We start from the raw sequence: 12,894 nt of genomic DNA, 5'->3' as shown, positions 1-12,894 counted from the left end.
ACGTCGGCTCAGTAGTTGCGGCGCACGCACTCAGTAGTTGCGGCGCACGGGCTCAGCTGCTCCGCAGCATGTGGGATCTTCCCGGACCAGGGCTCGAACCCAAGTCCCCTGCATTGGCAGGCAGATTCTTAACCACTGCGCCACCCGGGAAGCCCCATGATATTATCTTGTGTGCATTTTTTATTTCACTTAGGTAAAAGTTTTTATTTGTTTTAAGCAAATAAATGACCATGTCCACTTGAATAGACTCCGTCTGCCCTGCTGGCTTAGTGTTTCTGGCTAATATCCAATAAAGCTGAGCTTCAAGCAGCCCAGTGCTTGTCAGGGCTAACCTGCTGCCTTTTATTTTGCTTCTCAGCAGACAAGAGCAACTCCTCAAAGAGAATATTTTTTAATAAATTGGGATCTCTTTTGTTCTGAATGGTTCTCAAGTGAGCCAGAAGAATTAAGAATAGAAGAAATTCCAGTTCTTCCTAATCCATCCACAAGAAGCAATTGAAAGAGTCCCTCCTAATGTGAGGCTATTAATAGATGGGAGAAAGGTGCTTGTTTATCGGGTACCAGCAGACAGAGGAAAAATCACGGCACCAATGGCCTCATTCTCCCCAAGTGCCCATCCTTCTCCCAACAATGCTCTCCCTCGGGACGGAGGTAACTAGAAGTGCTGTTCATGGTTCCTCCTGAACCAAGACTATTCCTGGGCTATAGATAATTTGTGTATTCAGAAGGAGAAAGCCACTGAGTCATCTGTGGTCTCAGGATGTCATGTGAGCGAGCAGGATGCACCCACCAGGAGGCCTACGCCCAGAGCACTCAGTCCTCTTAGAGGGTTTCCAGTCCTCTCTGCCACTGAACTATCTCCCACTTTCCCACATGAACACACTAACCCCTGTACTCCTTTTCTCATCTCTCAGGGCATGACTATCACAAGCAGAACTTTCACAACTCCTTCATGAAGGCTCCAACTTATACCCACTTAGTTGGCTCTATCCTAAGAACAAACCTTGTAGATGTTAAAGGGACACACCATGGTTCAGGAGAAGCTGGTAGCGGGGAAGGGAAGAGTTACATTCCCTCAACCTAGAGTGTTCAAAAGCAGAGCTATATTCCACCCTTACCTAAGACCCATTCATTCAATCATTCTTTCCCTCAACAAATATTGGCTATCTACTTATGCTTTGAATTGTTTTAGGTGTTAGGGATATAGTAGTAAACAAGACAAAATTCTTGCTCTTATGTATCTTACAAAGCAAGTAATAAAATAATGTATGTATAATAGGTGGAAATTAAACAGGAAAGGGGATAGATAATTGTATACATATAAACATGTATTATTATTTTTATTATTCGTTTATTTATTTATGGCTGAGTTGAGTCTTTGTTGCTGCCCTCGGGCTTTCTCTAGTTGCAGCGAGCGGGGTCTACTCTTCGTTGCGGTGTGCGGGCTTCTCATTGCGGTGGCTTCTCTTGTTGTGGAGCATGGGCTCCAGGCGTGTGGGCTTCAGTAGTTGTAGTGCGTGGGCTCAGTAGTTCTGGCTTGCGGGCTCTAGAGCACGGGCTCAGTAGTTGTGGCGCATGGGCTTACTTGCTCCACGGCATGTGGGATCTTCCTGGACCAGGGCTCAAACCTGTGTCCCTTGCATTGGCAGGTGGATTCTTAACCATTGCGCCATCATGGAAGCCCTAACACGTATTATTTGCTGAAAGCTTTACAGAGGTGACCACTGGACAGAGATGAGAATGAAGTGAGGTTGTCAGCCATGCAAATACTTGGGGGAAAGAGCATTTCAGGCAGAAGGAATAGCAAGTATCGCTCTCTCTCTTTTTTTTTTTTTTTTTGGCTGCACTGGGCAGCTTGTGGGGTATTAGTTCTCTGACCAGGGACTGAACCTGGGCCATGGCAGTGAAAGCCCAGAATCCGAACCACTAAGCCACCAGGGAACTCCCAATAGCAGGTATCTTGAGTGGGAGTATGTTTGGTGGGCTCATGGAGTAGCAGAAGGCCAGTGTGCTGGAGCTCAGGAGATAAACTGAGAGCCGTGAGAGATGCAGCCAGGGACGTGAGGCTGGAGGCTGGGTACAGATAATGTAGGGCCTTGCAGGCCATCGTAAGGATGTTGGGCTTTATTCTAAGTGCGATGGGACCTTACTGGAAAGTTGAGAGGAAGGATTAACATGATCTGATCCACATTTTCAAAGAATCACTCCGGCTGCTTGTGGAGAACAAACTGTAGGGGCCAAAGTGGAAGCAAGGGGACTCGTTACAAGGCCTTTGCAGTAGCTCCAGGGAGAAATGACAGACAAGGATGGTAGCAGTGGAGGTGGTGAGAAGTTGTCAGGTTTTGAATGTATTTTGCTGATGGGATTGGATGTGGATTATAAGAGAAAGGGAAGAGTGAAGGATGACTCCAAAGGTTTTGGTATGAGCAGCTCAATATTAAAAAAACAAACAACCCAATCCAAAAATGGGCAGAAAACCTAAACAGACATTTCTCCAGAGAAGACATACGGATGGCCAAGGAGCATGTGAAAAGCTGCTCAACATCACTAATTATTAGAGAAATGCAAATCAAAACTACAGTGAGGTATCGCCTCACACCAGTTAGAATGGGCATCATCAGAAAATCTACAAACAACAAATGCTGGATAGGGTGTGGAGAAACGGGAACCCTCTTGCACTGTTGGTGGGAATGTAAACTGATACAGCCACTATGGAGAACAGTACGGAGGTTCCTTAAAAAACTAAAAATAGAATTACCATATGACCCAGCAGTCCCACTACTGGGCATATACCCAGAGAAAACCATAATTTGAAAAGAGTCATGTACCACACTGTTCATTGCAGCACTATTTACAGTAACCAGGACATGGAAGCAATCTAAATGCCCATCGACAGACGAATGGATAAAGAAGATGTGGTACATATATACAATGGAATATCACTCAGCCATAAAAAGGAACGAAATTGGGTCATGTGTAGAGACGCGGATGGACCTAGAGACTGTCATACAGAGTGAAGTCAGAAAGAGAAGAACAAATATCATATATTAACGCATAAATGTGGAACCTAGAAAAATGGTACAGATGAACCGGTTTGCAGGGCAGAAATAGAGACACAGATGTAGAGAACAAACGTATGGACACCAACGGGGGAAAGTGGCGGGGGGGTGGTGTTGGTGGGATGAATTGGGAGATTGGGATTGACACATATACACTAATATGTATAAAATGGATAACTAATAAGAACCTGCTATATAAAAAAATAAATTAAATAAAATTCAAAAATCCAAATTAAAAAAAAAAGGTTTTGGTATGAGCAGCTGGATGAATGTAATGACATTTACAGAGACAGGAAACCCTGGGAGAGGAAGAGGGTTTTGCGGGGGTGGGGAGGGTGGCGGTAGAGAGGGGGGGATGGTCCAGCGTTCATTTTAGACATGTTGAGTTTGAGATGACTGTTAAACAATCAAGTAGAAATGTTGAATAGGCAGTTGAAAATTCTTGTATGAAGTTTAGGGAAAAAAAAAGTCAGGGCTTGAAGCATAAATATAGAAGAGTTCAGTATATAGATTGTATTTATTTGCCTGGATTATGGAAAAACATTTTAAGCACGTACAAAAGTAGAGAGAATAATATACCCATCACCTATGTACCCATCACCTAGCTTCATCAATTATTAATATTTTGTTAGTCTTGTCCCATCCTCCCCTGCTCCTCCCTGGGTTGGAGTATTTTAAAGCAAACTGGATATTTATTGCTTTCCGCATAAATACTTCAGTATGTAATAGATTGTTTTTAAACAAATGACATTACCCAGGGAGTGTGTATAAATAGAGAAGAGGTCAGAGAACTGATTTGTGACTCTGCCTTTAGAGGTTAGGACTAGGAGAAGTAACCAACTAAGGGGGCTAAGAAAGAGCAGCAAGTGACACAGGAGGGAAAGTGTCGGGAGTGGGCGGTCTCGGAAGCCAAACGAAAAATGGGTTTCAAGAAGGAGGGAATGATCACTTGTGCCAAATGCTGTTGAGAAGCTGGAGAAAGGTGAGAACTGAAAAATAACCCTTGGATTTAGCAAAGTGGTAATCACTGGTGACCTTGCTGAGAGCAGTTTAGTGGAGTTATAAGCATAAGAGCTTAATTAAAATGGGTTTAAGAGAAAATGAGGGCTTCCCTGGTGGCGCAGTGGTTAAGAATCCGCCTGCCAGTGCAGGCGACATGGGTTCAAGCGCTGGTCCAAGAAGATCCCACGTGCTGCGGAGCAACTAAGCCCGTGAGCCACAACTACTGAGCCCACGCGGCACAACTACTGAAGCCCGTGCGCCTAGAGCCCATGCTCCGCAACAAGAGAAGCCACCTCAATGAGAAGCCCGTGCACCGCATTGAAGCGTAGTCCCCGCTCGCCGCAACTAGAGAAAGCCCGCGTGCAGCTACAAAGACCCAACACAGCCAAAAATAAATAATAAATAAATAAATAAATAAAAATCAAGATAAAAATTGGAATATTTTTTAAAAAGAGAGAAAATGAGAGGACAGGCAATAGAGACTTCTAGTACCTACAACTTTAAAAGGGACCTTTTTTTTTGTTAAGAGAAGCTGGGAAATGTGGTAATTGCCAGAGGAAGGTGTGAGGTTCAAGGGAGGTACCCTTTTTAAGTTAGGAGAAATTACAGCATGTTTGTATGCTCATGGAAACAATCAAATAGAGAGGGAAATTCTGATGCTGTAGAAGTGAGAGGAAATAAATTGGTGAGCTAATTCCTGGAGTAGTTAAGAGGAAGTGGGATCTAGGGTTGTAGATCACTCATTTCAGTAGCTACAGGAAATTCTGAAGATGCAGGCTTTGCCTCTTGTGGGTCAGGTCCTAGGGTAGTGGCAGACCCCTTTCTTTATCAGCACTGTTCCAGGGAATGAGTATCTTTGCCCAATGCATGGTTGGGGCTGGTCACTGAGATAGATGGGATCCTCTCTCACTAAGTGGAGTCATTTGGATGTGTCTTACCCATTGTCGAATCTGCATCTATCTAGTGACTCCCACAGCAAGCCCAGTCCCAGCCATACAGAGATGGGGGTCCCCCCAAGAATTTGCAATAAAGTTGAGTAGGTCAGATATTAAGAATAGAAAACTTTTTTTTGGTCTCTCCTCATAGTATTCATTTTGTCCAGGGAAGCTGACTCTAATTCAGGGGTGGAGCAGATCAGTGCACACTTGACCACAGTCATAGATCCAGGGGTGGACATGTGATCTAATCCAATCCAATCATATCTTTTTTAGGAATGCTAGGCTAAAGATTCCCTGTTTTCTATAAAATATAAAAGAGAAAGTGCGAGAATAGTAACAGCTCTTACTTGCATGAAAGTGATATTTGATGATGGCAGAGTGATTATTCTGTACTCTGGTTGATGTTTAGAGTAGATTGCCTGGGGTTCTCAATTGTTTTTATTTATATCCGTTGTTTTCTGGAAAAAACTTTTTAACAAGTTAGAAGACTTTGTGACAAGATAAACCGCCTGCTTTATATATAGTTTCTTGGATTCAACTGAGATATTTAAAAACTAATGGCATAAATGCCCCCAAGCAACCTTGGCAGTTATTTTCTAGCAGGAGAATACTGTCTTCATAGTCTATTCCTTTTAAATTCTTTCACAAGGCAAAATAGGATTGCCCTGTATTATGTACAAATAAAAATGTCTATACAGAGCTTGTATGGTTTGCTGGGTCAAACAATGGTTCCAACCTAAAGTCTATCTCATTTTCACTTTAACTACTTTTAGTCGTATTTATTAAGTAAGGCAGCTTGTACTTTTTAATTTTGTAATGTTTTGTGATTTTTTGGTACAATACTGTATTTGTACGATAGAGCAATTCTCAGCTGATGGAATGAATGAATAAAATGAGTGATTTTACTTTAAAAATAAAGAGGAAGTGTGTAATTCTGGAGCTCTGGGCATCAATCAATCAACAAAAGAAGTCAGTCTTATGATGAAGCCAACATTTTAGAAGGCAGAGTTAAGGGATGAAAATAAATTACATCCTTTTTGAGCTGTTGGACTAAGTATTGCCTGAAGTTCTGATAGTAAGTTTCAGCATAGTTCTGAAAATTTTTCAGTTATGTGGAATAATAAATCCCCTTTATTGCTTAAGCCAGTTTGAGTTGGACTTTCTATTAATTGCAACCAAAAGCATCCGAACTGAAACACAAAGAAAGGCACAGTTCTCTACTGGGGTATTTGTTAAACATGCTTATCATACACCAATTCTGTGTCAAGCATGTGCTATGCTCCAGGGATATAGTAGTAAACAAGGATGTGTCCTCACCATCTAAAAGCAACCCCCCAGGCACTTTCTTCTTGAAGGGCTTTTGAGTTATTTACTCTTTGTGTGAGCCCCAGGGATTCAATCTTCTCTCTTCTCAGAGCTGTCCGCCTCCTGCCTTTATCACATGGGATCTCCTCTAGCCAATTTCGTCTTTTTAAAAATTTTTTTTTGTTTTTTTGGCTGCACCATGTCACTTGTGGGATCTTAGTTCCGCAACCAGGGATGGAACCTGGGCCCTCGGCAGTGAGAGCACTGAGTCCTAACCACTGGACCACCAGGGAATTCCCCTAATTTTGTCTTAAAGCATGTTTATCTTCCCAGCTCTCCTTGTCTTTGTCACTGTGTCAGTTGGAGATCAGTCAGGGAAACAGAAATTATTTTAGATATTTCAAGCAGGAAGGAATTTATTTCAGGGAAATAGTCTTTTAATCAAACCATTAGAAGAGCTGGAGGATTGAAGGTCAGAGTAAGTCATCCTTTGCTCTCAGACTTGTCACTAGCTTTCAAAGAGTCAGAAGTTTTAGGAACTGCAATGATTACTCCTGCATGCAGCACCAAGGCGGGCAATCTGTGGGGACCTACTTGGAGGCTACTGTAAAACCTCTTGTCTTCCTGCAGCTGGCCAAGAAGCAATAACATATAGCTTCCGCTTGTTTGCTTTCCAAATCTCATCTGAATGCCTTTCATTGACTGGCAGTAACCTGAACTCCACTGGTGAATTTCCAACAGACAATCTGGCACAGCCAGTCATCAAATGAAGAACCTAACTATTTTCTTTTAAGGGGTTGTCTGCTAATCACATCATACCTGCTCTTTGAAGACAGTGGGGACTTGACTGGAGCAGGCTCCTAGAGAGATCTTGTATAAAAGGAAGGGGCGGGTGGGTGGGACAGCAGCTTCACTCAGGAATGATTCATGTAATGCACTCCATCATCATGAAGGAGTCAGTTATAGAGGTCACCAGACTACCTGCCTACTCCCCATGCACGCTACAATGAAGACTGCCTAATGATACGATATTCACCTCCTGCTCACATAGAGCCCAAAGTTAAGGGATAGGCCTATTGGAAAAACACAGACACAGAGGAAATTCAAGCTAACTCCCTATGTAGGAATATGAGTGGGCAACCAAGCATCCAAAGAGGAAGAAAAGCAAACAAACAAAACAGGTTCTCTTATAAAGGAATGAGACTTGTCATCATTAGCAATGAATGTCTTCAAAGGTGTGAGGAAATAATGATTTGAACCTAGAATTGTTAAAAAGAAATAGAGCCAGACACTAGTCAAAGGCTGTAAAGACAGATTTTATTTAGTACCATTGCAACAAGGGAGAGAGGCTTCAGTAAAACTGAGCTCAACTCCAAATACAGCAAAGACAGCTGGCAAAGAGCAGAGTGAGGGAGTCAGTGGATGGAAACTACTAAGAGGAGAGACCTGAAGGGTAGGGGGATTCTTGTTAAACTTGCCTAACAGGATTCTTGCTAAGGGCAGGACTTAGACATCAAGGGTGGGGAATGAATAACTTCATCAGATATCAGTGGTGATCAGATATTAAGAATGGGGGAATTCTTGCTAAACTAATTTAGCAGGTTTCTTGCTAAAACTGGGCTAGGCAAGTTGAGTACAGAGCCCAAGGGTGAAGAATAGTCAAAAGGAGGGCTCAGAGTAGCCTGTCTAAACTTTGGTCAAGAAGAGAGTCTTTTTCAGAATTCTATACATAGCCAAACTGTCAACTGAATGTGAGGGCAAAATAGGAAGCATGTAGAATTCAAAATGCTTAACACCATATAGTCTATGTGGAAAAATTACTCATAGATATACTTCAGCAAAATGAAAATGGAATCTAACAAAGAGGACCATATGGGATATAAATAATAGAGGTATAAGACTAAACAAACTGAAAAAACCTTGGGAAAAAATTAAAGACCCATAAGATTCTGATACATGGAAGAAGGCTCCCTTTCGAGTTACAAAGTTTTAATGACATGGGAGTATATTTCCATCACTAAGGATCTAATCATGTTACTAGGTTCTACAGTTAATATTTATAGAGTTATAATATGCTGTCACTTGGTGAAATCTCTGTTTACTTCATTGAAAAGTCAGTGGGTGTCTAGATCTTGGTTATCAATAATCATGTTTTTTAATAGCAAGCAACTTTATTAAATTTTTTTAATCTATAGAAAGCATTTTCGGGCTTCCCTGGTGGCACAGTGGTTAAGCATCCACCTGCCAATGCAGAGGACATGTGTTCGAGCCCTGGTCCGGGAAGATCCCACATGCTGTGGAGCAACTAAGCCTGTGAACCACAACTATTGAACCTGTGCTCTAGAGCCCGCTAGCCACAACTACTGAGCTCGCACGCCACAAGTACTGAAGCTCGTGTGCCTAGAGCCCATGCTCCGCAACGAGAAGCCACTGCAATGAGAAGCCCACGCACAGCAACGAAGACCCAATGCAGCCAAAAATAAAATAAATAATAAATTTATATTTTAAAAATTGGGTATTTTAACAACAACAACAAAAAAAGCATTTTCATTTCTTGTCTGCGAAAAAGAAAACTGAAACCTGTGAGTGTTCGGACACTCCTCTAAGTTCTCATTGTTCCCTGCCTACTCAGGGAATGTATACATATCTTATGAACTTTCAGTACTCTTTGAAGTTACATTGAAATTTGGACTTTGCAAGCTCTCACTTCCTGTTATAATATTAATAAGCGTCAGAAGCTACTTATTAAAATAACAACCTGGAATTGACTTAAATTGAAAGAACTTTGTCTCATTCTAAATGGTTCCTCTTAAAACCAAACCCAGAGGAAGCAAGAACTCTACTGCTACTTCTCTACATGGATACCTTTAACTATTTGATTAAAAAATGCTTGGGGGCTTCCCTGGTGGCGCAGTGGTTGGGGGTCCGCCTGCCGATGCGGGGGACATGGCTTCGTGCCCCGGTCTGGGAGGATCCCACATGCCGCGGAGCGGCTGGGCCCGTGAGCCATGGCCGCTGGGCCTGCGCGTTCGGAGCCTGTGCTCCGCAACGGGAGAGGCCGCAGCGGTGAGAGGCCCGCGTACCAAAAAAAAAAAAAAAAAAAAAAAAAAAAAATGCTTGGGCAGGGGGTGAATTCTGAAGAGGTCAATGGAAGAGACAGACCAGAGGTTGAGCTTTGTGCGATGGACTGTATTTGCCAGGAATAAGGATGGTGACCCCATTCAAGATGGTATAAATTATTTGGGAAAAGGAGCAGAGCAGAGATTTTCAAGGAATATCTCTTATAGATCAGCCCTGTTAATTTGAGACTAAAGGGAGATAGGTTTGGAAAGATAGTTTGGTTTTTTTTGAAGACAAAAGCATCAATCATATCCTGAAGACTAGGGAGAAGTGTTGAAAGTTTGTTTTTCAATTTGCTTTGCTTTAAGAAAAAATCAGTTGTTGTTCTTTTAAAAAATAACATTTTCATTGTAAAGAATTTAAGCAATGCAACACACACACACACACACACACACAAGGAAAACATTTTAAACCCCTTAAAACCCACCATCTAAAATAACAATTATTAACAGTTGGTTAGCATCATTCTAAATCTTTCCATGCTTTTACACAGATAGAATGGTAGATAAATAGGTGTGTTAATGGATATACCTAATTTTAAAAAATAATATCATAATATATGTGTCATTTAAAAGTTAAAAAGTATTGCATTCAAGCTTAGTTCAATTTAACAGAATTTTTAAAAACTAAAAGAAAAGCTGGACATCAAATAAGGGTTTATTTACCACAAGAGTTCTCATTTTTTAAAATATCGATTTAAGGTTAGAAAAAATGGTTTTGATATTATGTTATTCTTACTAATGTTTTCAAAAAACATGTTTTAAGTTAAAATCAATTGACCTTGATGTGGAAGATCAGGACGTTGGTGCACTCATCCTATCTTTCATAACCCCTTCCCATGGGGCCAATATTTCTTAGTCATAGTATTTTACATTGTTAATCTGTATGACATGTATATGCTCCAAAACAATAACTCATTCAAGTGTTCATTATTAATTCTGTATTTAAATGGATTCAATGATCATCACACATCCTTTTACCAAGACTTCTCAATTCTTAAAATCTTAATTTTGCCCTGTTTCTTAATTGGCTGAATTTCACTTTCAAGTATTTCCCTTTTCTATGAGTTCTTTTATATTTGTGGGAACTGTCCAGTACCTTTATTTTTGAATGACATCTTGGCTGGGTATACTATTCTTGGATCACACTTTTGTCCTTTCAGAACTCTGTAGACAATGCTCCACTTCTTCTGTCTCTGAATGTTGCTTTTGAGGTATCTGAGGACAGCCTGACTTTTTTTCTTGTAGGCAATTTGCTTTTTTTCTGCCTGGATGTCTGAATTTCAATTAATTAACTAAAATATGTCTCAGGGTTAAATATTTTGTATGAAATATTTGACCTTTCAAGCTACAGATTAACTCATCATTTTAGAGGAACTTCTGTACATATATATATATATATATATATTTTAAATAAATGTATTTATTTTATTTATTTATTTTTGGCTGTGTTGGGTGTTTGTTGCTGCACACGGGCTTTCTCTAGTTGTGGCCAGCAGGGGCCACTCTTTTTTGCGGTGCACAGGCTTCTCATTGTGGTGGCTCCTCTTGTTGCAGAGCACGGGCTCTAGGCACATGGGCTTCAATAGTTGTGGCATTTGGGCTCAGTAGTTGTGGCTTGCGGGATTAGTTGCTCCGTGGCATGTGGGACCTTCCTGGACCAAGGCTTGAACCAGTGTCCCCTGCATTGGCAGGGGGATTCTTAACCACTGTGCCACCAGGGAAGCCCTGTACTTAAATTTTTGAATACTTTTTCTGTTCCATTTAAGAGTTCTCAACTCCAGGCACACAAACAACCTCCGTCTTCCATATCTAGTAGCTTCTCTCTGATTGTTTTAATCTCTTAGTGTTTTTCACTTCCCTTTATTGTGATTATTTCAAGCCTTTTTCCACATCAATAATTCAACCTCCAGCCATGTCTATTCTGTTCCTTGCTGTTTTGATGCATTTATTAGTTCTTTAATGACATTGTTTTGGTCTTCGCTTCATCAAATGTGCAATTTCCCTATTCATCTCTTTCAGTTGTTTTATTATCTCATTTTTGAATTTCATCTACTGAGCTCATTTTCTTTTTAGGTTATTCTAGTGCTCAAAGCACTTGGGGTGAATTTTTTCTGTTTCTCTACTTGCCTCCTGAATTCCTTCCCACTTGATCTGAAACTGGTTTGGTTTTCCTAATGAACAGCAACTTGAGGCTGTTATTTTATGCTGTATGCACTTTTTCTATGACTTATAAGCTTGTCTGAAGGAGGGGAGGGGGAAGAACTCAGGGAGGGTGAGGTGCAGTCTTTGTTAGAATGCAAACTTCTGCAATCACTTCTGAGGTTTTAAGTGTCTATTCCAGAATTCACTCTCTTATGGGAGAGAGCCTCCTCCGATTCAGTATGCTTTCCTGGAGTCCTCACTGCTATCTAAAGACTTAGTCTATTCTTCGCTTCTCACTCCACCTTCATCTCCCCAGTAGCTATTTTCACTTTTCCAGAGAGAAGAGATAAAAGATAAGGAAACCACTTAATTTTCTTCTCTCTTGGAATACACGCTCATATGTATGTGTTATTTTCCAGGATTTTGCGGACCTAACAGTATGAGTTTTGATGGAATGGAGGCAGGATTGGAAGCCGTGACATGCTTGTTCCAGACCAGATCTTCTATTTCTTTCCTTGATTTTTGCTGCTTATTGACATTTAAGATACTGAGCTGTAACGCTTCGCTTGCCGTGGATGAAATTTCAACTTTTAAAACTTTCTTGAGTATTGGTGGAAACAGAGTCTATGAGAATTCCATTATCTTAACTGAGAAATACAATAATTTTTAATGTATATATGTATATATATCCTTTTCTCTGATTATAAAATTTATGTATCTGTACATATATCATTCATCATGTTGTCTACCTTAAACTAATGCAATATTTTAATTATATTTCAATAAAACTGGGGGGAAAACCTGGGAAAAATAAAAGTTATGTATCCTTCCTATAAAAATTCAAACCATACAGAAGCATATAAAGTAAAAATGAAAGTTCCTTATAATTGTCAGCTAAAAATTGTTGCTCATCATGTCACCCTACAAGAATGAAGTCACTAGCCACTGCAGTCTTTGACCTTCAACACCCCCTGAAAGGAGTTCAGGAATGAGGCACTCTGCGCTTGAAAAAACTGGCAGAACAGGCCTCCAGATAGTTAAATATTTTCGGGAGAAGATTTTAGGAGCCCAATTTCTTCTCATATCCAGGAAAGCACTGAAATCATTAACAGAAACACCTGCTCCTCCTGACTAGCAGCTACCTTCTTGTCGCTAGCAGCAACCCTCTGGCAAAATGTGTGTGTTTGACTGCATGCATCCCCCTTCACCTAAATTACATATATACTGACCTCTCCCTTATCTTTTCGGAGCAGTTCCTCAGAGCTAACCGAGAGGCTGCATCCGGGACTATAGGGCTCACTTTGCCCCAAATAAAACTTAACTCAC

The sequence above is a fragment of the Stenella coeruleoalba genome (assembly GCF_951394435.1).
Source record: "Stenella coeruleoalba genome assembly, chromosome: 1".
In the NCBI taxonomy this organism is placed as follows: domain Eukaryota; kingdom Metazoa; phylum Chordata; class Mammalia; order Artiodactyla; family Delphinidae; genus Stenella; species Stenella coeruleoalba.
Note: the sequence above shows the minus strand (reverse complement) of the source record.